This window comes from Octopus bimaculoides, chromosome 1, assembly GCF_046866305.1.
Source record: "Octopus bimaculoides isolate indiv1 chromosome 1, ASM4686630v1, whole genome shotgun sequence".
Lineage (NCBI taxonomy): Eukaryota > Metazoa > Mollusca > Cephalopoda > Octopoda > Octopodidae > Octopus > Octopus bimaculoides.
Genome location: NC_142928.1, coordinates 184169718 through 184184492, shown reverse-complemented (window position 1 = coordinate 184184492; position 14775 = coordinate 184169718). Strand labels below are relative to the sequence as shown.

The following is a 14775-nucleotide window of genomic DNA, read 5'->3' as shown; positions in this document are numbered from 1 at the left end:
CATCCTACGCAAAACACTTTCAATACAGTAACCATAAGAGCATCACAGCAAACCACAGCACATACCCAAGGCGCACAGAGCTACTGAACAACAATAATAATAATAATAATAATAATACTAATAACTATTATTATTATTATTATTATTATTATTATTATAAATTAACAACCTGGCGTCTTTATTTTAGTGGCCTACCTATGTACACAGTGAGTTTCTCTGCCATAAGTGTCGGGAAGACACTTGGCAAGAAATGGAAACAAAATTAGAAGAAGAAGAAAAAGAAGAAGAAGAAGAAGAAGAAGAAGAAGAAGAAGAAGAAGAAGAAGAAGAAGAAGAAGAAGAAGAAGAAGAAGAAGAAGAAGAAGAAGAAGAAGATTTGATCTGAAAGCCCACACAAATGGTATAGTTGTTACAGACAGAGAAAGCTCATTCCAGGAAGATGGAGCTAACTGACAGTAAGTCTGATCACTACAGTACTTCATTTTCGTGTTTGGTTCCACTTGATTTCAAACAAACTGTTGACTCTTTTTCAGGAAGCAGTTTACTAAGGTAATGAGGAGCAAGCCATATACAGCTTTGAATGTTAACACTAGGACGAGAGTAGTGTGCACAGTGAAAAGAATTGATCCTAGCACAAATCCTTGGAGCATGCCTCAGTCAATATACTGGTTTTCGGACTGTTATCCGTTGACTATAATTTCCTGCTGCCTGTCAGATAAATAGAACATTAACCATTCATAGATAATATTTACTTCTGTAAAGCGTTTCGCCAACTCGATAAATAGAATTTCCTGGTCAACAGTGTCAAATACCGCGGGCAGTTGCGCAAATACAAGTAGAAATAACTTTTGATACTTCATTACCATTAAAATGTTACGTTCACGCACGCCAACGTTGTCTCAGTGCTGTGATACTCCTTGTAAGCAAATTGAAACACTTTACATAAATTGTTCGTCTTTACAAGTATGACTGTTTTAGAAACTACAACTCCTTCCATTGATTTCGAGACAAACGAAAGATTAGAGACAAGTAATCTTTTACTATTATGATTTTGATATTACGACTTTTAGTTTCGAAGATACACCTTTGATTTTTCACTCTCTCCCTAATCTTGATTGCAGAATCAGACTTCCCTTGTGCTATCAGTGCTTTAAGCTTATAGCAAAGGGATCAATATTATTACTTGAAGGCGGCGAAATTGCGTTGACCCTACGGCCGATAATTGATGACGATTTGGCAACTTTCTGTGTCTGTTTTCAGTTTGTACATTTATTATATGTTCTTTAACTTACGTATTTATGATATATTTTTCTAATTTCTCACTAACACTGCAGATAGAACCAGATTCTAGCCTGCAAACAAGTTTCTTTCATAAGAATTTGAAACAGGATCAACAAGTTGCTCTTGTATGCTTTATTTGGAATTTAAGTTCTTTTTTCTTACCTTTGCAGAATTCAAGCCGGATTCGAACAAAGTGGCAAAACTCTTTTAGGCGTAGGAGTGGGACTGAACCCGGAACCATGTGGTTGGTAAGCAAGCTACTTACCAACCACATGGTTCCGGGTTCAGTCCCACTGCGTGGCACCTTGAACAAGTGTCTTCTACTATAGCCTCGGGCCGACCAAAGCCTTGTGAGTGGATTTGGTAGACGGAAATTGAAAGAAGCCCGTCGTATATATGTATGTATATGTGTGTGTGTGTGTGTGTGTGTGTGTGTGTGTGTGTATGCGTTTGTCTGTCTGTGTTTGTCCCCCCCCCCAACATCGCTTGACAACTGATGCTGGTGTGTTTACGTCCTCGTAACTTAGCGGTTCTGCAAAAGAGACCGATAGAATAAGTACTAGGCTTATAAAGAATAAGTCCTGGGGTCGATTTGCTTGACTAAAGGCGGTGCTCCAGCATGGTCACAGTCAAATGACTGAAACAAGTAAAAGAGTAAAAGAGCATACATACATACATACATACATACATAAATGCGTGCATGTACACACGCGCGCGTGCGCATACTAGCAATGCAGTGTTGCCCGGGTGTTATGACCTAGAAGCACATCGTATTATTTGCTCTTTTCTTATGGGCAGAATCAGTACAGCTGATACATAGTTAATGGAATAATGGAAGTTATTGTTTGTTTAATAGTGAAGGGCGAGAGTACAATTTGCCTGAAAGTGCTTTCTCTTCTTAAGAATGATCCGAAGCTATGTATTGTTTCATCGTATAAAAGAGGGTTAATACGATTTTGTCCAGAAATCACGTTTTCAAAATTTTAATTTCCCCCTCTCTCCACCGCAATTTCTTAACTTGTAACTCTTTTCAATTTTTTTTTTGTTGTTATTGTTATCTACGTAGAAAAATACAGAGATTACAAATTTGGGAAATATATATATATGCTCTTAGCTTAGTTTTTCCTTGGGGCTGGCCAGATTGGAGCAATGTCGAGTATAACCAGCCGAAATTGCAAAGATAATCTAGATCTCGACTGATGAAAGAAAACTCCGAATGACCCGTCCTTGTTTTCTCTGTATCGTCTATCTGGATGTTTTGTTGTCCCTTTCTTGTATCGCCTAACTGGTTACTTTTGCGTTCTTGTCCCATATATATATATATATATATATATATATATATATATATATATATATATATATATTATAGTTTAGTTTCTCTTAAAGAAACACTCAATGGCCCTTCCCCCACCTCGCACACCCATCACCTTCCAGCTTTCAAAAAGCTAAAATCTCCCAATCTTTCACTTTTGTCTGTTTCCCGCATGCGTAGAATTCTACTGAAATAGTAGACTTTAAAAATACTAGACCACCACCAGAAAACACGACATGCTAGAAACAACAGCTAAACGACATTATTTGAGAAGAAACTTCCCCACTTTCCAAAAAGCTAAGAGTGAAATATTGGGAGTTTGTAGCTTTTTGAAAGTGATGAGGTGATGGGTAAAATTCTTAAAGATTTGTACTCTGTTTTTTTCTTTCTTGGATTACTAAAAATAAAAATTTGAAAAAATTAAAAAATGAACTTGGTATGAAGAGGGAGAAAATTAAAATACTGAGAACGTGTTTTGTAGTAGAAATCCCAATCCCCTGTATTGCAAACATAGGAATCGGAAGAAATTTAGGAAAATAAGGCGGGGCGGACTGAAATGTCACCTTGGACATATTAGAAAAAAGAGATAAAGGACAGGATTTCTGGGAAAACTTCCTTTAAATTTTTTTTATTGAAGATCAGGTTTTTAAATACGCTCATCACCAACAAATTACACAATAGGAAAAGATCATTTCAATTGGATTTGAGCCGTAAATTTGCGCGTGCACACTGCAAGAAATAACATAATTCACACAGAAGTTTTACCCGTAGTGTGTGTATGTGTGTCAAAGGAAGTTATTTATGGCATTCCCTCGTTTGGTGAAGCAAAGTTGTCAACTCGACATAAATGGGATCATACAATTGTTCGTTAATTTCCGTAAAATTGTTTTAATTTCTGTATGCTTTGAAGAGAGCAGAAATTGAAAGAAAGGATAAAGTGAAAAGGCGACATTTGCTTTGAAGTGAGAGGAGAAAGTAAAAGAGAGGAGAAAGTGTAAGATGTACGTGTATAAGAAATGTGTGTGTGTGTGTGTGTGTGAGAGAGAGAGAGAGAGAGGGAGGGAGGGAGAGAGAGAGAGAGAGAGAGAAAGAGTGAGTGAGTGAGTGAAGGTGTGTGTTGTGATGTATGTGTAAGTGGCACTCACTCGCTCTCGTTCTCTCTCCCTCTCTCTCTGTCACACACACACACACACACACACACACACATTATCTTTCATATACACGCATACCACCCGTTTCAGGCGTAACCCTAAGCCTAGACACTGGGAGTGCGTATTCATTACCTTCGCCCAAAAATACATATGCATACATCTTTTTTGTGCGTGAGAGAGAGAGAGTGTGTATTTCCTCATAATATATAGAAAAATGGATGTCTAATAATGCACTTGTTTGGTTGTGGCTTATTTTGATACAATATTTGTGTACATTTTCATAAATGTTTGTCTGAGTAGAATTCTACGCATGCGTGAAACATCGGACGAAAGTGAAACATTTGAAGCAAATTGAAATATTGTCTGAAAATGACCTCAAAACTGTGCGACTCAACCTAGTTGCCGAGATTATTTTAGTTGTAAAAAAGAGTTGTTGAGTCAAAAACATAGTTTATTTGGTAGATAGATAAAAAGCAGCTTTCTTTTTTATAATACAGATATGACTAATTCGGAGAAACATTACCTTCATTATTCGCACATCGTCACTCTCGTAATGCAACACTTTGTAATTTTGGTTCAAATTGAAAGTGTGAAACTATTTTCATTTTCTAATGAAACTTGTTCGTTGTAGAGAAGTGTAATTTAAATAACTATAACTGGCTGTTGAGATAACGTAGAAAATATGTAAATTAAAATAAAGTTTATTTGACATGTGTAATTGATTTGATTGTTCTGGTATTAACATCAATTGGTAAGAATAGAAGTCATTTGACGACACCTTTTTGTTTGTAATTGGTTATCCTGTTGCAAGTTCAATCCGTGGAATATTGAAATGATACCCGTCTTGTCCATTCCACAGAATAAGAGTATACTGGGGAGCATCATAAGAGGGATGAGTCTGTGAAACACGTTTAAGGTTGTTATCTCGAACACGAATGAGAATATCATGATTTTCATGGGGATCACCAACCATAAAGATGTGACTCATTAGATGTGGGCTCATTAAAACAATGTAAAATGTTCTTTACTATAGTTTACTATAGACATAACGAACGCAGAAACACATACACACATACACACACTCATAGAATTGATAAAATTGAAAACAGCAAAACGTACACACACGAAGTTCAAGCGAAACGAAATGTAATCAATATAGGTGCAAATCATACTTTCTGGAGCATAGTCATGCTATGAAAAAATGGAAAGTCACCAATTTAGAAAAAGTTAGTATGCGTCACCAATGTAAGAAAGTACAGAAAGTCAACGTTTCTTTGGAACATGCAGTAAATGTCATAAAATTCACGATTGAATGTCACGGTGAAGAAAGTGAATGTCGAAGAAAATTCAGAAGGCATAATTCAATTTTTCACACGAAAATTATTTATTTTACAATTTTGAAACGAACGCTGAACCAAGTGTATAGAAAGGAAGATGTTGTTGTGGTGAACGTTAATTTAAAATATTTGCTGAAGGATGTATGTAGAAAGATTAAATTAATTTGACATTACTATATATTTTTTAACTGTGGAACATTATAGGCTGTAGAATAAATACTGACCGTAGTAAAAAGGTTGTGTGACGTTGATACAGTGGTGAAGAACCAGGAGGAATACGATAAGGACTGTTAAAATGCATTATCTTGAAACTGGTTTGAAGGAGTGGAATAACATTTCGGTAATGTTATTGAAAGAGCTGCTGAGGCTTTCTACTTCGCCACGTTTCTGAATTTGTTATAATAACCAGAATAACATTATTTTTTTTAGATATATTTGCGAGTCTTCATGTTGGTAGTACTTGAAAGTGAGCGTTGTTGTTCGTTTAAAGTTCGGGCCGCAAGTAAACTTTCAATATTGGTGCGTTTCACTGTTAGTGGGGAGGAGTTACATACATAAACTAACACACATACACATACACTAAAGTACACCTGAAGACTATCTCTGTCCCGGCGTGTTTTTGTCTCTGTGTTTAGATGTGTGAGTGTCAGTCGTCACAAAAATGTATGTATACTGACAGACACATACACCGTCACACACATGTACTTGTCATTCACCAGCCTAACGTGGGTAACGAACGCGTGAACACACCCATATAGAAAATGCGACGTCATCGTCGTTGAGGTGGTGATATAAAATGTCGTTTACGATAGGTGACTAAAAGAAAAATGATAATGTTAAATTTTTGTAATGCAAATATGTGAATGAAAATATAGTTTAGTTGGTAGCCAAAAGCTTACTGAATCTTTTGAGAACCCATACGTCAAAATCGGCAGCTCGGTTTTGGAATGCATAAGAAGCATACACACACAGACACACAAACACGCACACAGACACACACACGCGCACAGATACACACACGCACACAGACACACACGCACACAGATACACACACGCACACAGATACACACGCGCACACAGACACACACACGCACACAGACATACAAACTCACTATAGCCTCGGGCCGACCAAAGTCTTGTGAGTAGAATTGGTAGACAGAAACAGAAAGAAGCCCGTCGTATATATACATGTGTGTGTGTATTTGTGTGTGTATGTGTGTATTTGTGTGTCTGTGTTAGCACCCCCATCATCCCTTGACAACCGATGTTGGTTTGTTTACGTCCCCATAACTTAGCGGTTCAGCAAAAGAGACCGATAGAATAAGTACTAGGCTTATAAAGAATAAGTCCTGGGGTCGAATTGTTCGACTAAAGGCAGTGCTCCAGCATAGCCACAGTCAGATGACTGAAACAAGTAAAAGCATAAAAGCATAAAAGAATATATACATACACACACTCACACACACACGCGCACGCACGCATACATACATACATACATACATACATACATACATACATACATAACAAACAAGGGCTCTCTTGTCTTTTATTATATCTGCCCAACTAAACCAGCCAGTCTTATGAACTCAAGATCAAGGTTTCAGTTACTGACGAACAATTATCTGTTGCACAGACAACGAAACCTTGATCTGCACTATTACATATAAATGAAATGCAAGCATCTCCTTCTCTCTCTCTCTCTCTCTCTCTCTCTCTCTCTTTCTCTGTATACGTACGATATATATATATATATATATATCACACACAAATTTGATTTCCAGAGTTATTAGGAACTATTTTACAAAGTAACAATGTCTATCAATAGTAATTACTACACGAAAAATAACACCAACCCAAGAGTACAATAAAGTGACATTTGACCTTAGACGTAAACAAACAAGCAGTCTGCTGTATAAGAGAGCATAAATTTTGATATACATATTTCAAACATTCTCTGTGCCAGTCCCTTTACGTTTCATTAGCTTGAAGCCAGTGATCATTGAGGTAATATTATGCCTTCATAAAACTAACTTAGTGCTATTTTTGGTTGAACATAAGCAAGACAAATCTTCTTTATAAAATGGTTTAACATACAGCACAATTATTTAACTGGTAGATAGAAATAATCTATTATTGGTTGAATAGTCAGTCCTTCCAAATTTTCGGATTACCACTGCATTAACATAATCTTTTCTAATATAGGCACAAGGCCTTAAATTTTGAGGGAGGGGCCAGTCGATTAGATCGACTCCAGTACGCAACTGGTACTTAATTTATCGACCCCGAAAGGATGAAAGGCAGAGTTGACCTCGGTGGAATTTGAACTCAGAACGTAAAGACAGACGAAATACCGCTAAGCATTTCGCAAATTTTTTATTTCCCACAAGGAGGCAACAAAGAGGGGACAGTAGAATCTGATATGGGGTCAGATTTATCGTATGAGTTAACAAAAAGATGAATTAAAAATGTTTACATAAATATGAATAGTTCGAATGATAACATATACAAGACAACAATACAGATTGGAGTGGGAGGCAGGATATGCTCGGACCCCACGAGCCCCGTCTCACCACTGATGCTTTGGGTTCGTCCTGCGTTGTATTCATGCAGTTCCATCCATACGCAACATTCGTGCGACATTCTTCCATCGATCTTGGAACATTTTGGCGGATAGGCACTTTTTCTCTAACCTTATTTTCCTTCTTAGGTAGAAGGTGAAGAAATTCACCAAGCCAGGGCCAGAGATAAAAATGCCTGTTATTTACCTTTTCATTCGCGTCTTCCAAATCGCCTCTCTTACAATTGCTACTGCGATGAGAAAGCAATTCTTACCTTCTTTCGATACGAAATCCGGTGGGTCAATATTTTACTATTGATTCAGTCGATAACTGTACTCTTCCTGTACTTAACAGTTGTTCGGCATAAACCCACACATCTGACACCTCCGAACACTGAACAAATAGCGTGCAGGACGGTTTCCCTGCCCCCCCCCCCGCCATATCTTGGACAGGTCGGTGGGCCAGGGCCACCATGCCTTGCGAGCTTGTCCCGGACAGGTAAGGCTCCTCGGTAATATTGCCATGCCAAGGACTTCTGGGAATTATCCAGCGTCTTCGGCCCGAATGTACGTTGGACCAGACTGGCCAGCGGATTATCATCGAGACCTTGGGCTTCCCCCAAGGTATCGTCACATTTCGTCTCTACCAACCCTCTATAGAAGAATGTGGTAGAACCACTACCGCAGGCGCCGCCCGAGAGATGGAATATCCAGAGGGCCTTACGACACTCCGTGAACCATGTACCCAACTTCGATCTACGATAGAACCAGGTTTTCAGTCCACCGAAACAAGTGAACTTGGGAAATATCTGTTTCGCCAGCGGAGACCACACCCGATCACCATCCACATATGCCTCAACCTCAGCGCGTGCCTGCGCATCATCAGCCAAGGCATCCCTAGCCCACCCTTTAACGGTTGTTGACAGCAAATAGAGCGTCTCACAAGCGGATTCGAACCCTTCTACAAGAAGCGAAAGAGCTGTCTTTCCAGCTTACCCAACCACGAATCAGGGCAGGGAACGATGGTTAGGCGGTAGGTGATGACCGATGCGATGAACACATTGGCCACCTCCGCCCTCTCTTTCAGGGATAGCCACCGCCAAGACCAGGTCTTGGCTATGTGGGCTACGCTGTTCGGTACCTCGGCCCAGTTCTTCGATCCAAAATGACTTTGAATGTCGCACCATATCCCTTCAGCAACATCTTTTAACCACCAAGTGTCGATGTGCACCCCTTGACCAAGTTTGCATATATGAGGCTGATTACATCATAAGATTTGGCAGGCAGCTCCTTGAGCAACACTCTTTGTCTGATAACCTAGAATAGCCCAAAGAAGTCGCACGACTCTACCGCAACGTATCCAGAATCCTTGTCCGGTACTGGATCGATCCCAAAACCTAATCAGTTCGTGCCAGTCATGAGGTCAAACATTCTCGAAAGTTTCATCCGAATCCATCCTGCGGTTCTTGAGATATCTTGTCCACGGACAAACAAGCAAACAACACCTCCGCCTTCGCTAAGGCGGAGGTAGTTAGAAGGGCTGAAATTAATGCATGCAAGACTTCACAGCTCTAGCATCACACCTTCACAGTCATGAATTTTCAGCCATGAATTTTCAGCCCACCCTCATATTCAATAATAGCCCTTGGCATAAGATTCGAATTGTAGACTTTAGTTTGTCACGCAGCATCTCGCTATAACGAGTAATGTAAATTGTTGATCTCTTTTCTTTATAATCCCTCAGTTGTAACGGCGCGCGGCCTAGTGGTTCAGGTGTTGCACTCACCTTTTCGAGATCGTGGTTTCGATTCCCGACCGGGAAATATTTCATTTCCTGTTGCAAAACACCTAATTTCGTGTTGCTCTGCAATCACTTCGACATCTGACATGTTGCACAAGGTGCAGCTGTACAGATAATGTCGATTTGACGGAAGGAATGACCTAATGTAGAGCACAAACATTTTGATCTCTAGAAACAAATCATCTTCGCAGGTCGTTCACACAAGTTGCAGAACCCCTCATCAGTCATTTACGACAGGAGAATCCACCAGTGTCCACCACAATTCTTCAGTACTACTCTAACTCCTTATAAGTTCCTTTTAAATTGCTCCTTTAAAAATATGCTCGCTTCCTATAAAACAGGGAGCGCACAACAGGAAATTCACATATTTTCAAAAGAATTTCGAAGGAACTTAGAAGGATTATAAGGAAAGGCGATCAAACTATAAACAGTCCTCGCTATAGCGAGAGGCTGCATAACAAGCTAAGGCTTACAATTTCAAGCAAATGCCAAGGACTGTTGTTGTTGAATGTGTTGTTGCCATGACAATCCTCTTCCTCATAGTTAACCATAGCAAAGAAAGCTTCTGATCTCTCAGATTATTCATTCTAGTGACGTAGTCAAATAAAGACATATGATGTACTATAAAGTATTTACGTAGTTTACTTGTCTCTTTATTAATAGTTGTTGAGTGATGATTTCTGTCATTACACAAATCTGCGTTGTAGTTTAGTCATCATTAGTAATCTACAGAACAAAAGCAAAAAGAGTGATTTACAGTTTGTTGACCTTTTGATGAATTTCTAAATTATTGAAACATCTTTTCTTTTCTTTTATTTCTATTTTTCAAATCCTGATTTATGACGGTACGTTACCGAAGCAAAAAAATGGCTGAACAAGTAAGAAAGAGCAATGTACTTTGTAGTTATAATAGTTTTAATACAAATGACGTTGGCTGACACACTGATTTCTGAAAGTTTGGCTTTATTCATATACTCTTTCTCTTTCTCTTTTACTTGTTTCAGTCTTTTGACTGTGGCCATGCTGGAGCACCGCCTTTAGTCGAGCAAATCGACCCCAGGACTTATTCTTTAGAAGCTTAGTACTTATTCTATCGGTCTCTTTTGCCGAACCGCTAAGTTACGGGGACATAAACACACCAGCATCGGTTGTCAAGCGATGTTGGGGGAACAAACACAGACACACAAACACATACACACATACATATATATATATATATATATATATATATATATATATATATATATATACGACGGGCTTCTTTCAGTTTCCGTCTACCAAATCCACTCACAAGGCTTTGGTCGGCTCGAGGCTATAGTAGAAGACATTTACCCAAGGTGCCACGCAGTGAGACTGAACCCGGGACCATGTGGTTGGTAAGCAAGCTACTTACCACACAGCCACTCCTGCGCCTATGCACGTTATTGTTAATATAATTAATACATAAATAAATGAGTTGAGTCTTCTTATTATGAATGCATTGTTAATTACAATACGAATACGGAATTTTTATGATTAATAATGTATTCATAACATTGATGCACCTCACTGGTTCCATTTATGGTGCTAATTTGTATTGATAATCTTCGTCTAATGCAACTGTGATGTGTGTGTATGTATGTATGTATGTATGTATGTATGTATGTATGTGTGTGTATGTATATGTGTGTGTGCGTATGCGTGCATGCATGTATGTATGTATGTATGTATGTGTGTATGCACGCATGCATGCATGTATGTATGTATTATGTATGTGTGTATGTATGTGCGCATGCATGTATGTATGAGTGTGTGTGTGTATGCGTGCATGCATACATGTATATATGTATGTATGTGTGTGTGTGTGTGTATGCGTGCGTGCATGCATGCATGTACAGTATATATGTATGTATGTATGTATGTATGTATGTATGTGTGAGTTTATGTATGTGTGTGTGTCTCTGTGTCTGTGTGTGTATGTATGCGTGTATGTATGTATGTATGTATGTATGTATGTGTGTATGTATGCGTGTATGTATGTATGTATGTATGTATGTGTGTATGTATGCGTGCATGTATGTATGTATGTATGTATGTATGTGTGTATGTATATATATACACACTAGCGTACTGGGGGTGGGGGGGTCTGTAGCGGCGGTTCGCCCCGGGCGGCACTTTTAAAGGGGTACCACTTTTGGGTCTGCTGCAGGCAATATGTGTCTTTTGTGGGGTCCGTGGGCAGCAAACAGAAGGGCCGCCCGGGCGGCACACGTTCTAGTTACGCTAGTGTACGTACATATGTACGTATGTGCATGTATATAGATGCATGTGTGCGCGTATTTGTATATGTAGAGCGAGGTTCATTGCCGAGTTGTTAGTGTAACATCTAACGGTCTTAAAGTCATCGGTTCGACTCTTTGACGAGGCGGCGCGTTTTGCCCTTCAACAAGGCACTTCATTTCACGTTACTCCAGTCTACTCAACTGACAATGAATACCAGCTGAGCACCATTGCAGTGCAGGGTTAAGAATAGAAAGGTCTAGAATCATTAGTGTAGCTGGGATGGGGAAGGGGCGCATTTGTGGGTTTGCTGTAGGCAATATGTGTTTTTTGTGGGGCCCGGGGGCGGCAAACGGAAGGGCCGCCCCGGGTGGTACACACTCTAGCTACGTTAGTGTCTAGAATGTCTGTCTATCAAGTACCACTCACTTGCAAGTGATGACTAAGTGACAGGTTGTATATATTATTCTTAAACTGGAATATTTTTGACAGTGACTCCGAAATGTGTTTGTATTTGCTTTTGAATTGAGTCTGCATTCGAACAATTTCTTTTATTAATCCATTGCATGAGTATACCAAACTTTTCGAAGCATTGATAACTAACTTTTACCGCATTTTTACAAAAATCTTTGCACATCAGTGTAAGCCAGGAAGATGTTCATGACCTATGTCTGGTCGATTAGCCTGGATCGTTCTGTTGGTGTTGACTGGAAAAACCCAGAGGATAGTGACATTTTTACCTTCAACGACTGGCTCAGGAAGATGTTCATGCCACTAAGCAGGAGTACCGATTTTGTAGTGTCTACATATTTTCCAATGCAAATACTGTCCTACCCTAACGTGGCGATTTTTGTATTTATTTGTTGTCAGTACAGGACATTCCAAGACGAGATGGTCCGTTGTTTCATCAGACGTGTCGCAGAACCTGAATTTAGGGTCAGTACCGTTTTGAAGAACGTTAACCTGGTAAACAGGCTTTGATATTGTCCTGCCAATTTGAAGTTTTTCGTCTCTGCTTTCAGTTCTGAACTTCTCGGTCACTGATGGGTTGTTACTTGGTCTAGCATTTTGACTTCGAAGAATATACTGTCCACTCCATGCAGGGGCGTCTGGTTCCACCGCCCCTCAATTTGTTTCTGATCGTTCTTTTTTTAATTCTTTTTTTATTTTTTCTTCTTCTTCTTCTTCTTCTTCTTCTTCTTCTTATTATTATTATTATTATCCCCAGTAGTTTTATTTTTATAACGTGCTTTCACTTCAATACCGAGCGCAGCTCTGTGTGCCTTGGGTATGTGCTGTGGTTTGCTGTGGTGCTCTTATGGTTACTGTATTGAAAGTGTTTTGCGTAGGATGTGTGCAGTGCCCAGTAGTGCAATTTTCTGTATGTTATATATATTTGTAAGTCCTGGTGTTTTTGTTATGTATTTGTCTGAATATTTTTTTTATTATACCTAAGGCACCTACTATGATAGGAATTGTTTCTGTTTTTAGATTCCACATTCGAGTTACCTCTATTTCCAGGTATTATTATTATTATTGTTCAGTAGTTTTATTTTTATAACGTGCTTTCATTTCACTACCGAGCGCAGCTCTGTGTGCCTTGGGTATGCTCTGTGTTGAGAAAAACACTGGTACAGTTTGGGCTACCTGGTGTCATCTGCAGTTGGGGTATATTTTCTTTGAATCTACTTCAAGAATTCCGCAGTGTTAGTTGATTATATATATACCGGGTGATTGAAAAGTAACCCCCTATTTTAAAATACTTATAATTTATTTATTAACTATAATTTTTGTCTCAAATTTGTTGTGTATGTTCTTCCATGTATGGGAATTGATTCTGTTATTGTTGTTTTTTTTTTCAGATCGATTATTTTGTTTGAAATTTAGAAGCCCTACAAACATAGTTGGACGTTTTACTGTACAGGAGCGTGCCCAGCTAGCGGCACGTTACGAAGTTTGGAGATCAGTTGTTCAAGTGCAAAGATAGTAAAGGACCATTAGAGGAAGACATGCTCAAGTCGATGCAAAGACGATCAAGAATTGTCATGCGAAACTCATGACTACAGGATTTGTAGCTGATACTCGAAGAAGCAGTCGTCCTTCCAATTCGTCGAGGTCCGCATGATTTGCCGCCCAGAAGCCCTGATTTAACGCACTGTGACTTTTTCTTTGGGGTTGGTTAAAGGAGAGATGTTATGTCTTCCATCCCACAAGAGTTCCTGATGAAATCAGTTGATGCGGTTCCAAGTCGGCTTGAGAAGCTGATTGCGGAAGCTGGTGTCTATATCGAATTTTAAATAAAACTCCATGCTATACACTTTCTTCATATATTCATTTTTTTCTCAAAATTATAGATTATAAATAAATTATAAGTACTTTGAAATAGGGAGTTACTTTTCAGTCACCCTGCATATATATATATATATATATATATATATATATATATATATATATATATATATATATATATATGTGTGTGTGTGTGTGTGTGCACGCGCGTATATATATATATTTTTTTTTTTATAAGGTTCGTTTTTACAAGAACTGAAACATGTTAAAAAATATCTCTGACAAAATTTTAAATTAAAATTCATTTTTTATATATTGGCGTTTTCAAACTTCTTTTTTATAAATATATATATATATATGTGTGTGTGTGTGTGTGTGTGTGTGTGTGTGTGTGTGTGTGTGTGTGTGTGTAGTTACATAATCCTTTTACGTCCGATTTGCATCTTGGTATATGTTGGACGGGGTTCTCATCTCAGTCTCCGAACCAGTTTCCATTTAGAGTTACAGCCCTCCGAGATGGTTTGGAGGACCACATCTTACCCATACGTTCCAATTTTGATGTGGTTTTTGCTGTTGTACGCATCTCTCAAAAAGCCATTATTTTACAAAATGTACCAGATGCATTTTACCATCGCACCAGCACAAAAGACGTCGTCATGTCCTTGTTAAGACTAAAATGTCTATTGTATTTCGTCTATTTGACAACCACTCCCCAGGATTTAATCTGTGCAATATATCGTGTTACCAACACCAAAAAGGTTGCCATGTCTCTTGCTAAACTAAAAGAT

General features: G+C 38.7%; 1 protein-coding gene across 2 annotated transcripts in view; it reads right to left on the bottom strand.

The window, feature by feature from the left end:
• Positions 1-14775, bottom strand: part of LOC106872717 (18S rRNA aminocarboxypropyltransferase) — a 38567-nt gene that overhangs the window by 11431 nt on the left and 12361 nt on the right. The window contains exon 1 of one of the 2 annotated variants that reach the window (XM_089363647.1): positions 5306-5800. The exons of the other annotated variant lie outside the window; for it this stretch is intronic. The gene's annotated coding sequence lies outside the window, so the exon portion shown is untranslated. Of the gene's footprint in view, positions 1-5305; positions 5801-14775 lie in introns of those variants that run through there. 2 annotated transcript variants of the gene reach the window in all.